The sequence below is a fragment of the Salvelinus alpinus genome, chromosome 9 (genome assembly GCF_045679555.1).
Source record: "Salvelinus alpinus chromosome 9, SLU_Salpinus.1, whole genome shotgun sequence".
NCBI lineage: Eukaryota > Metazoa > Chordata > Actinopteri > Salmoniformes > Salmonidae > Salvelinus > Salvelinus alpinus.
In genome coordinates, this window is record NC_092094.1 from 48,130,905 (window position 1) to 48,143,642 (window position 12,738).

Consider the following 12,738-nt stretch of genomic DNA (forward strand, 5'->3'; position numbering starts at 1 on the left):
TGGAGAAATGGTGGTTTGCCCCCCCCCCCAAAATGTAACATTATTTTTATTACAATTTAGACTGAAAACAATTATAGTAAGTAACAGTATTGTTACCCAGAAGTGAGGACTGCTTTACTGGGCCTTTAATGGAGTTACTCTCCCTGAAATACGGCAAATGAAAACAACCAGGTAATTCTGGCACAATGTCAAGAAGGAACGGTATGGAAACAGCACTGCTTTAAATTTCTCCCTCACATGCAGTGCTTATAAAACTCTGTTCTCTGGGATAGTGAGAAGAGAAACTTCAGAAAGATGTCACCCCCAGAGTGTCATTATTACACTAATGGAGAGACGGGAGTAGATTAAAAACATTTCAAACACCATTTGGTCCTCAATGTTGCACAGAGACCGTTTTCAGCCATACACACAATCACAACACCTCTCACAGATGAGGAAGAAGTTAAGCGATAGATATACTTGCCTATGTTGCAATTGTTTCACCAGCTTTTTCAGTAATGGATAAACCACAAAAACATACAATTGAATTCAAGTGACTTTCTAACCATGAGTTGATAATGACAATTGGAACACAAAATTAGAATATGCTTATGTCAATAACATATCAAGTATTTAATTTATTGATGAAGATACAGTGGTGGATGTGATGTTTCTCATTTTGCCAGTTTTGTCTAAGCATGGTAAAAATAGATATCTTCATGTGTTTTTTTTCTGATACCTTTAGGTTTCGCTTCACAGGTTTGTTCATTTCAGGTGCAACCCAGTTAGCACATTTGGTCTCTTTGAAGTTGTGGGAACGTATGTCTTTTGGTTTCACATTAGATGTGTGAATGACAAGAGAACGCTCTTAACAAGAAGAAAAAAACTGTTGGTGGAGGTTCTCTTCTGCACTGTTCAACCAATACAGTAAATGTGGAGGAGTTAAAATGGAGTGTAGCCTCCTTATGTTCCAAACGCGAAAGTCGAGTCACAGGCTCTCTTTCCATGTCCTCTGAAAACTGGAACATCCAGTTGTTGGGAACTCAGCAGAGGTTAAGTGGTGTCAGATTTCACATCCTACTTCACACAGGTGGAAGCGATATACTCCTGTGCTCGTGGGTACCAGGGCTACCGCTCAATGCAAGCCATTTCAATATATGTGACTCGTTTCAGGAAACTAGACGTATGTTGCAGGTCACTACTTCACAGGAGAGCCATTTGAACGTAAACCTTATTTTTGTATCAAAATGCCTTTTTTGGCAGAAATGTCTTCTGGAATGTGAATTTTCATGTGCCTTAATAACAAACTTGTATGCCACCTGTAAATACGAATACAATTGTTAAATTATGAGACTAGTTGGTTTAGACACAGAAAAAGAAACCAACCTTCCGACTAGCCATGATTGGCTGAGATAATGAGTTGGCTGGACATGCCAAGAGATGAGTTCGGATTGGTCTGCCATATAGCACACTTCTGTATATTTGAGCTGGTCAGTATGTGTAGATAATCCTGTCTAACGCAGCTTTTTTAATTAATGTATTGTGTAAGTTTTGCTCTCCACTTTCTGGAAGACCGAGTTTTGAAATCAGCGGAATTAGAGTATGATAGCTAAGGAGATGGAGAAAACGTCTCCAAAATTACTTCTTCAAACTAAGGGCAACCATGGCATCCATGACAGGGAGAAGTGTAGCTAGCTACATTTTCAAATATGACAAATTTCTAAGTCTGACAGAAAGTTGTTTTCATTTCAAGTTAAAGTGTACTGTTAGCTAGCTGGCTAGCATTACATATATGATCTTATTATTTGTATCTCAGTGCCATTTGCTTTGCTGGTTATAGCCTAACGTTAGCTTTATAAAATGTAACCTGGTTGGTTAACTACCTGCAGATTCATGCAGGGTAGTAATGTCATGAGTTGGGATTATGGTTCATTGTTTACCTAGCTAGCTAGCTACATGTCTTAACAAAAGACTCCACTATGCAAGTAACCATTTCAATAGAATGTCACTGTGATAACTGTTGATAGAAGTAGCTGGTAAATTCGTTCTGGCTATCTACTCTGATTTAAGAGCACTCTGGTATCAGTGTGGCAGAGTGCAGAATAACTGACGAATTTACGAATACTCAACAACCGTTGAATATGGCCAGTGTCAGTAAATTGTTGCCAGGAGCACATTTGCAGTCACCAACGCTCTGGATAACATAAAAACAGCCTAACCAGCTATTCTATGGTGAGTAAAAGCAGTGAGCTGTTCTCTCATTTGTGTCTGGAGGTAGCTAGCCAACGTTAGCCAGTTAGCTTGGGTGCATGACTGTTGTTGTTAGGACAGAGCGCTTGTATTAACCCTTAAAGAGATGGGTGAGAGTAAATCTTAAGAGAGTGTGAATGATGCTGAATGGGTGTAGACAAAGAGGGGCTCTCCACTAGGTACCACAACATTCAAAGGCCATTTTCTCAAAAGTGAGGTTTCAAGTTTATCAACTTTCAAAGCAGAATTACTTTCCCATTGTTCCTCAAATGCAGTGTATGATATACTATGTTGTAGCTCTGTGTCTCTGCTTTTATCCAACGTAAAAAAGAAAAATTACTTTTTTTGTCAAGTTCCTTAAATGTGCTTAGAATATTCCTAAGCCAAGCAACTATCCTGCACCTTTCCCAGAAAGTTGTGGGAAGGTTATATACAAAATAACAATAGGACAACCATGTTCTCCCCAAGCTCTAAGAAACATGGTTCTCAGAACATTATGTGCTAGCTGGGAAACATGTGGGTTTTCATGTGAGCTAAGGTTTTATCATGGTAATTGATAATTGCCCACACACAAATTACCTATAAATGTGTGGATCTTTGTCAGATGGCCTGCAATTATAAATTTGCACTATAAAAAGAGGAATTATTTTTCAAATCTCTCCCTTCAACTATAAAAGGGGAATTTGTTGCCCGTAGACACAGCTGAGACCAAGCATATTATTGTGACATTTTGCAGATGCGACAATGCTCAATCATTGTTGTGCATTTGAGCATCTTCTAATTGTTTTGATTTGAATTGCAGATCACCTACCTCACACGAATGAGAGGGCTGTAGCAAAGGACATGATGGTGACTGAATAATTGCCACCAGATATGAAAAATAATGTTGATAGTCATCCCCAACAATTACTAACAAACAACATTCTCAGGCATGCATGTAGTTGGAACACTATGTGGATCATGATTGTGGGAAATTAATCTAGAAAGCATTGTTAATTATCAAGTTGAGCATTACAAAAACATGCTGAATAAGTCATAATAGATATGTAGTACCTTAAAACCTCCCATGTCAGTATACCACCACTTTTCTATCCATGAGTCGTGTAGCTTTTTCTTTTCTTTTTTCTCCGCAATTTTGTGGTATCCAATTGGTAGTCACAGTCTTGTCTCATTGATGCAACTCCCGTAGGGACTCGGTCAAGAGCCGTGTGTCCTCAGTAACACAACCCACCTAAGCCGCACTGTTTTTTGACACAATGCCCACTTAACCCGGAAGCCAGCCGCACCAATGTGTCGGAGGAAACACTGTACACCTGGCGGCCGTGTCAGCGTGCACTGCGCCCGGCCCGCCACAGGAGTCCCTAGTGCGCGATGGGACAAGGACATCCCTACCGGCCAAACCCTCCCCTAACCCGGACAACGCTGGGCCAATTGTGCGCCTTAGACCACTGCGGTACTAGGGAGGCCATCTTGCTTATGCAAAAACCCTGTGGATAATTTATTAATTGCTCAGCATTTAGCAACTCTACTCCTTTGCTGTTACTGTTACGGGTGAACATAATTGTATACAATTGCTAAAGGGAGGATTTCAGAAAATTGCTGTTACCATCTACAGTGACTCGTTTCAGTAAACTAGGCATATGTCGCGGGTCACTATTTCACAGGAGAGCCATTTGAACATAACGTTTTTTTTGTAATCAAAATGCCTTCTGGAACGTGAACTTTTATGTGCCTTAATAATAGACATGTATGTAATCTGTAAATACGAATAAAATTATTCAATTATGAGTCGTTTTAGCCACACAAAAAGTAAGCAACCTTTCCGGTAGCCATGATTGGCTGAGCTAATGAGTGGGCTGGAAATTGTGAGAGATGAGTTCAGATTGGTCTGCCCTATAGCACGCTTCTGTATATTCGAGCTGGTCAGTATGTGTAGGTAATCATGTCTAACGCGGCATTTAATTTTTTTATCACGTAGTAGAACTGCATAAGTGACTCTCTCCACGTTCTGGAGGACCGGGTATTGAAATCAGTGGAATTAGAGTATGATAGCTTCATCAATAAGTGCTTCGATGACCCCCCCACAGTGACTGTAACTACATACCCCAACCAGAAGCCATGATTACAGGCAACATCCGCACTGAGCTAAAGGGTAGAGCTGCCGCTTCAAGGAGCGGGACTCTAAATCGGAAACTTATAAGAAACCCTGCTATGACCTCCGACGATCCATCAAAAAGGCAAAGCATCAATAGAGGACTAAGATCGAATCGTACTGCACCGGCTCCGACGCTCGTTGGATGTGGCAGGGCTTACAAACTATTACAGACTATAGGCCTCCATGCTCGCACACGCTTTTTCAGTTTTGCCCACAGATTTTCTATGGGATTGAGGTCAGGGCTTTGTGAAGGCCACTCCAATACCTTGACTTTGTTGTCCTTAAGCCATTTTGCCACAACTTTGAAAGTATGCTTGGGGTCATTGTCCATTTGGAAGACCCATTTGCGACCAAGCTTTAACTTCCTGATTGATGTCTTGAGATGTTGCTTCAATATATCCACCTAATTTTCTATCCTCATGATGCAATCTATTTTGTGAAGGGCACCAGTCCCTCCTGCAGCAAAGCACCCCAACAACATGATGCTGCCACCCCCGTGCTTCACGGTTGGGATGGTGTTCTTTGGCTTGCAAGCTTCCCCCTTTTTCCTCCAAATATAACGATCGTAATTATGGCCATACAGTTCCATTTTTCTTTCATCAGACCAGAGGACATTTCTCCAAAAAGTTTTATCTTTCTCCCCATGTGCAGTTACAAACCGTAGTCTGGCTTTGTTATGGCGGTTTTGGAGCAGTGGCTTCTTCCCTGCTGAGCAGCCTTTCAGGTTATGCCGATATAGGACTCGTTTTACTGTGGATATAGATACTTGTGTACCTGTTTCCTCCAGCATCTTCACAAGGTCCTTTGCTGTTGTTCTGGGATTGATTTTCACTTCTCTCACCAAAGTACGTTCATTTCTAGTGTAACGATAGTCATTTTCTTCCTCCTCCTCGGACGAGGAGAGGCGAGACGGATCGGACCAATACGCAGAGTGGTTAGTTTCCATAGTGATTTAATATATAACAAAAACAATATGCGATACAAAATAACTACCGTGACAGTCCCGTGTGGCGAAACACTGACACAAGAACAAACACCCACAAAACACACGTGAAACCCCGGCTGCCTAAGTATGATTCTCAATCAGGGACAACGATTGACAGCTGCCTCTGATTGAGAATCATACCAGGCCGAACACACAAAATCCCAACATAAAAATCACACATCGACAACCCACCCAACTCACGCCCTGACCATACTAAATAAATACAAAAACAAGGGAAACAGGTCAGGAACGTGACATCTAGGAAACGGAACACGTCTCCTTCCTGAGCGGTGTGAAGGCTACGTGGTCCCATGGTGTTTATACTTGTGTACTATTGTTTGTAGAGATGAACGTGGTGCCTTCAGGTGTTTGGAAATTGCTCCCAAGGATGAACCAGACTTGTGGAGGTCTACAATTTTTCTTTTTTGATTTTCCCATGATGTCAAGCAAAGAGGCACTGAGTTTGAAGGTAGGCCTTGAAATACATCCACAGGTAAACCTCCAATTGACTCAAATGATGTCAATTAGCCTGAAGCACCAGAAGCTTCTAAAGCCATGACATCATTTTCTGGAATTTTACAAGCTGTTTAAAGGCACAGTCAACTTAGTGTATGTAAACTTCTGACCCACTGTAATTGTGATGCAGTGAATTATAAGTCAAATAATCTGACTGTAAACAATTGTTGGAAAAATTACTTGTGTCATGCACACAGTAGATGTCCTAGCCGACTTGCCAAAACTATAGTTTGTTAACAAGACATTTGTGGAGTGGTTGAAAAACGAGTTTTAATGACTCCAACCTAAGTGTATGTAAACTTCCGACTTCAACTGTATATGCTCGCTTCGAGGCAAGTAACATTGAAACGTGCATGAGAGCATCAGCTATTCCGGACGACTGTGTGTTGATGCTGTCTGTAGCCGATTTGAGTAAGACCTTTAAACAGGTCAACAGTCACAAGGCCGCAGGGCCAGATGGATTACCAGGACGTATACCCTGAGCATACGCTGACCAACTGGCAAGTGTCTTCACTGACATTTTCAACCTCTCCCTGTCTGAGTCTGTAATACCAACATGTTTCAAGCCTACCACCATAGTCCCTGTGCCCAAGAACACTAAGGTAACCTGCCTAAATTACTTCCGACCCGTAGCACTCACGTCTGTAGCCATGGAGTGCTTTGAAGGGCTGGTCATGGGTCACATCAACACCATTATCCCAAAAACCCTAGACCCACTCCAATTTGCATACCACCCCAACAGATTCACAGATGATAATCTCTATGCACACTTCACTGCCCTTTCACACCTGGACAAAAGGAACACTTATGTGAGAATGCTATTCATTGACAACAGCTCAAGCGCTCATCACTAAGATAAGGACCCTGGGTCTAAACACCTCCCTCTGCAACTGGATCCTGGACTTGCTGACGGGCCGCCCCCAGGTGATAAGGGTAGGTAACTACACATCCGCCACACTGATCCTCAACACTGGGGCCCCTCAGGGATGCATGCTCAGTCCCCTCCTGTACTCCGATGACTGCACGGCCAGGCACGATTCCAATACCATCAATAACTTTGCCGATGACACAACAGTAGAAGGCCTGATCACCGACAACAAAGAGACAGCCTATAGGGAGGAGGTCAGTGACCTGACCGTGTGGTGCATGGACAACACCCTCTCCCTCAATGTGATCAAGACAAAGGAGATGATTGTGGACTACAGGAAAAGGAGGACCGAGCACACCCCCATTCTCATCGACAGGGCTGTAGTGGAGCAGGTTGAGAGCATCAAGTTCCTTGGTGTCCACCTCACAATCAAACTAACATGGTTGAAGAACACCAAGACAGTCGTGATGAGGGCCTGACACAACCTATTCCACCTCAGGAGACTGAAATGATTTCGCATGGGTCTGCACCATCGAGAGCATCCTGAGAGGTTACATCACTGCCTGGTATGGAGACTGCTCATACTCCGACCGCAAGGCACTACAAAGGGTAATGCGTATGGCCCAGTACATCACTGGAGCCAAGCTTCCTGCCATCCAGAACCTCTATACCAGGCACTGTCAGAGGAAGGCCCTAAAAATTGTCAAACTCCAACCACCCTAGTCATAGTCTGTTCTCTCTGCTACTGCACAGCAAGCGGTACCGGAGCACCAAGTCTAGGTCCAAGAGACTTCTTAACAGCTTCTACCCCCAAGACATGAGACTTCTGTATATCTAATCAAATGGCTATCCAGACTGCTTGCATTGCCCCCCGCCCCCCATATTTTACACTGCTGCTACTCTCTGTTATTTATATATGCATAATCGCTTTAATAGCTCTACCTACATGTACATATTTCCTCAATTACCTCTACTAACCGGTGTCCCCGCACATTGACTCTGTACCAGTACCCCCTGTATATAGCCTTGCTATTGTTATTTTACTGCTGCTCTTTAATTATTTGTTGCTTTTTTTTCTTAGAAGTGCATTGTTGGTTAAGGGCGTGTAAGTCAGCATTTCACTGTAAGGTCTACCTACACCTGTTGTATTTGGCACATGTGACAAATACTATTTTATTTAATTATAGCTAAGGAGATGGAGAAAACACCTGTCTCCGGATTACATCTTCAAACTAAGGCCAACCATGGCATCTGTGACAGGGAGAAGCGTCCATCCATGATGTATACGGGTAAGATAGTCTAGCTAGCTACATTTTCAGATATTAAACGTTTCTAATTTTGACAGAAATTTGTTTTTATTTCAAGTCAAAGTGCATTGTTAGCTAGCTAAAGTTACGTGTATGATCTTATTATTCGTGTCTCAGAGCCATTTTCTTTGCAAGTTGTAGCCTAATGTTAGCTAACTAACATTGAACCTGGTTGGTTATCTACCTGCAGATTCATGCAGGGTAGTAACGTCATGAGTTGAGATTATGGTTTATTGTTTACCTAGCTAGCTAGCAATAAAATAATCCACTATGCAAGTAACCGTTTCAAAATAATGTCACTGCGACAACTGTTGATAGAAGTAGCTGGTAAATTCGCACTGGCTATCTAATCCAATTTCAGAGCATTCTCGTCTGAGTGTGCCAAACCGCAGAATAACTGACGAATTTATGAATGCTCAGCACCCGTTGAATATGGCCGGTGTCTGTAAATGTTGGCAAAAATGCGTAAATTGTTACCAGCAGCACAGTTGTCACCAACGCTCTGGATGAAATTAAACAGCCTAACCAGCTCTGCTCGGGTGAGTAAAATGGTCAGTGAGCTGTTCTCTCATTTGTGTCTGGAGGAAGCTAGCCAGTTAGCTTGGGTGAGATGGGTGGGGCTAAAGCTTAACTTCACTAGGGTAGGGGGCAGCATTCGGAATTTTGGATGAAATGCATGCCCAATTTAAACTGCCTGCTTCTCGGGCCCAGAAGATATGATATGCATATAACTGGTAGATTTGGATAGAAAACTCTAAAGTTTCCAAAACTGTTAAAACAGTGTCTGTGAGTATAACATAACTAATTTGGCAGGCGGAAACCTGAGAAAAATCCATTCATGAAGTCGTTTTTTGGGGGGTTTTGTCGTTTTCTATTCAATGCCATTACAGTATCCATTGACTTAGGACTCAAACTGCAGTTGCTATGCCTTCCACTAGATGTCAACAGTCTTTAGAAATAGTTTCAGGCTTGTATTCTGAAAAGTTTGGGAATAAGAGCATTCGGAATGACTGGACGCTAAAGTGTCGCAGAGCTTTTTCATGCGCTCGACAGAGAGAGAGCAATTCTTGTTTACCTTTTAAATTGACAACGTTATTGTCCGGTTGAAATAGTATCGATTATTTAGGCAAAAAACAACCTGAGGATTGAATATAAACATCGTTTGACATGTTTCTATGAACTTTACGGATTTTGACCTGTTTTGACTGCGTTTGAGCATGTGGATTACTGAAGAAAACGCGCAAACAAAATAAACATTTATTGAGTAAATGAATGTCTGCTGGGTGCAAACCTATGAAGATCATCAAAGGTAAGGGATTCATTTTATCTCTATTTCTGACTCTGTTCTACGTGGCTGGTTACTGTTTGTAATGAATTGTCTAAAACATTCAAAGGCCGTTTTCTCAAGTGAGGTTTCAAGTTTATCAACTTTCAAAGCCAAATTACTTTCCCAATTTTCCAAAAAATGTAGTGTATGATGTACAATTTTGTAGCTCTGTGTTTCTGTTTTTATCCAATGTAAAATACACTATTTCAAATTTTGCTGCATAAGACGAATCAAGGTCGGTCACCTATAGTTTCAGCAGAGGGAGAGAAAAAAGGGGATTTGAAACCAGAAAATCAGCTGACAGCTTGGTAAGTGGGGGGCAGAATTACCGTGATGAGACGGGATGGGCTTTCTCACATGCGTATTTTGGTCTATTGTCACCTCTCTCTGTTCCTAATAAGAGTTTACAGGATGGAAATGGGGTTTTAAAGGAACTGGCAAAGGTGGTGAATTTTCTAATTTAGGCTGTGGATGAGCAGGCCGGGCTTCCAGCTGCTTTGCTTCATCTGTATGCAGTGGGGCTAAATTATGTGGGGCCTGATTATGAACGGGACGTAGGTCTTGAACGCCTCCCTTATTTCCTCATATTCTTCACTGTTGTTTGGCTTTGCATTGGCAGCTTTGAAAGAAACAAGAAAGGAATGGAGGAATGGAATTACGTTTTTTGGGTTAGTGCAGCCTGGGGGGAGGGGAGGGGGTGGGGACATTAGAAGCAGCATCATTACCCAAACCTTCTGTTTGTTACGTCACAGATAGGTCTTTATGTCTGAGCAGATGCTATCTAATGTAAAACACAAGCTCTACAGACTAAATTAAAGGGGGGAGGAGGGGCCACTCTTTGCTCAAGACATTGGTAACATTTTAATGGCATCCAGTCATTGAAGCTAGTAGGTTTTAATAGACCCTCTCTGGCCTTGCTAAGGCCCGTTTGCAATCACAGGCAGGGTGATTAGGTAGTTCTGTTTGTTCCCCGTTACCCAGAATATGAGAGGGCTCATTACCACTAACCTTTCTAAACTTGGTTTCAGGGAATATCAGCCTCTGCAATATCACAGCCTGAATTGCTCGACCAGTTTTAAAAGAAATAGAAAAATACAATCCGGAGTTGGTGTTTAAGCTCAATGACAGCCAAACCACCTCCAGTATAAAAGTGAGAGATTGGTCACGGGAAATGTAAGCACTCTCAAATTCATGAATGGAATACAAAAAATCTCTATTACACCGCCTGAGGAATTCAACCCTGCTAGAGTCACAGTAGAGAAAATAATGACAATTTGAAAATATAAGGTCAATTACTGACACATGAGTTGATGCACCCTAATGCTGCAATTTTCATAAATTCAGCTGTTCAATAATGTCACGCCCTGGCCTTAGTATTCTTTGTTTTCGTGACATGGGGAATGTTTGTGTTTTGGGTGGTTATATGGTAAAGGGGGTGTTGGGTTTAGTGTATGGGTTTGTGTTGAGTGAATGTTTCTAGGTATGTCTATGGTTGAGTGTATGTTTCTAGGTATGTCTATGGTTGCCTGAGTGGTTCTCAATCAGAGACAGATGTCTTTCATTTGTCTCTGATTGGGAGCCATATTTAAGGCAGCCATAGGCATCATGCATTTGTGGGTAATTGTCTATGTCTATGTTGAACGTAAGTAGTTTGTGTGTGCACTTGCGTTTGTAGCTTCACGGTCGTTTGTTGTTTTGTTAGTTTGTATAGTGTTTGTTTTGTGTTACGTCTTCGTCTAATAAAAAGAAGATGTATTCATATCACGCTGCGCCTTGGTCCACTCTCTCTTATCAAGACGATCGTGACAGAATTACCCACCAAACAAGGATCAAGCAGCGTGATCAGCGGCAACAGGAGCAACGCAAGGAGGAATGGCAATGGGAGCGTAATCTGGACTACACTACGTGGGAGGAGATCGACAGGTGGGCGATCGACCCAGGGCGAATGCCGGAGCCCGCCTGGGATTCTCTGGCGCAGTGCGAGGAGGGATACCGGCGAATGGAGGCAGCAAAACGACGCGGTAGGAAGCCTGTGAGTCAGCCCCAAAAATTTCTTGGGGGGTGGCTTAAAGGGAGTGTGGCGAAGTCAGGTAGGAGACCTGCGCATACTCCCTGTACTTACCGTGGAGAGCGAGAGTACGGGCAGACACCGTGTTACGCAGTAGAGCGCACGGTGTCTCCTGTACGTGTTCATAGCCCGGTGCGGGTTATTCCACCTCCCCGCACTGGTAGGGCTAGATTGGGCATTGAGCCAGGTGCCATGAAGCCGGCTCAACGCGTCTGGTCTCCAGTGCGTCTCCTCGGGCCGGCATACATGGCACCAGCCTTACGCATGGTGTCCCCGGTTCGCCTACATAGCCCGGTGAGGGATATTCCACCTCCCCGCACTGGTCGGGCGACGGGGAGCATTCAACCAGGTAAGGTTGGGCAGGCTCGGTGCTCAAGGGAGCCAGTACGCCTGCACGGTCCGGTATTTCCGGCGCCACCTCCCCGCCCCAGTCTAGTTCCACCAGTGCCTACACCACGCACCAGGCTTCCAGTGTGTCTACAGAGCCATGTTCCTCCTCCACGCACTCGCCCTATGGTGCGTGTCTCCAGCCCGGTACCACCAATTCCGGCACCACGCACCAAGCCTCCTGTGCGTCTCCAGAGTCCTGTGCATCCTGTTGCTGCTCCCCGCACTAGCCCTGAGATGCGTGTCCCCAGCCCGGTACCACCAGTTCCGGCACCACGCACTAGGCCTAATGTGCGTCTCCAGAGCCCTGTTCGCACTGTTGCTTCTCCCCGCACTCGCCCTGAGGTGCGTGCCCATAGCCCGGTACCACCTGTGCCGGTACCACGCACCAGGCCTATAGTGCGCTTTGAGAGCCCAGTGTGTCCTGTTACTGCTCCCCGCACTAGCCCTGAGATGCGTGTCCCCAGCTCGGTACCACCAGTTCCGGCACCACGCACTAGGCCTAATGTGCGTATCCAGGGTCCAGTATGCCCTGTTCCTTCTCCCCGCACTAGCCTTCAGGTGCGTGTTCCCCAGCCCGGTACCACCAGTTCCGGCACAACGCACCAGGCCTACAGTGCGCCTCAGCCGGCCAGAGCTGCCCGTCTGCCAAGCACCATCTGAGCCATCCGTCTGCCCAGCGCCATCTGAGCCATCCGTCTGCCCAGCGCCATCTGAGCCATCCGTCTACCCAGCGCCATCTGAGCCATCCGTCTACCCAGCGCCATCTGAGCCATCCGTCTGTCCCGAGCCATTAGAGCCGCCCGTCTGTCCCGAGCCGTCAGAGCAGTTCGTCAGTCAGGAGCCGCTAGAGCCATTCGTCAGTCAGGATCTGCCAGAGCCGCCAACCAGACAGG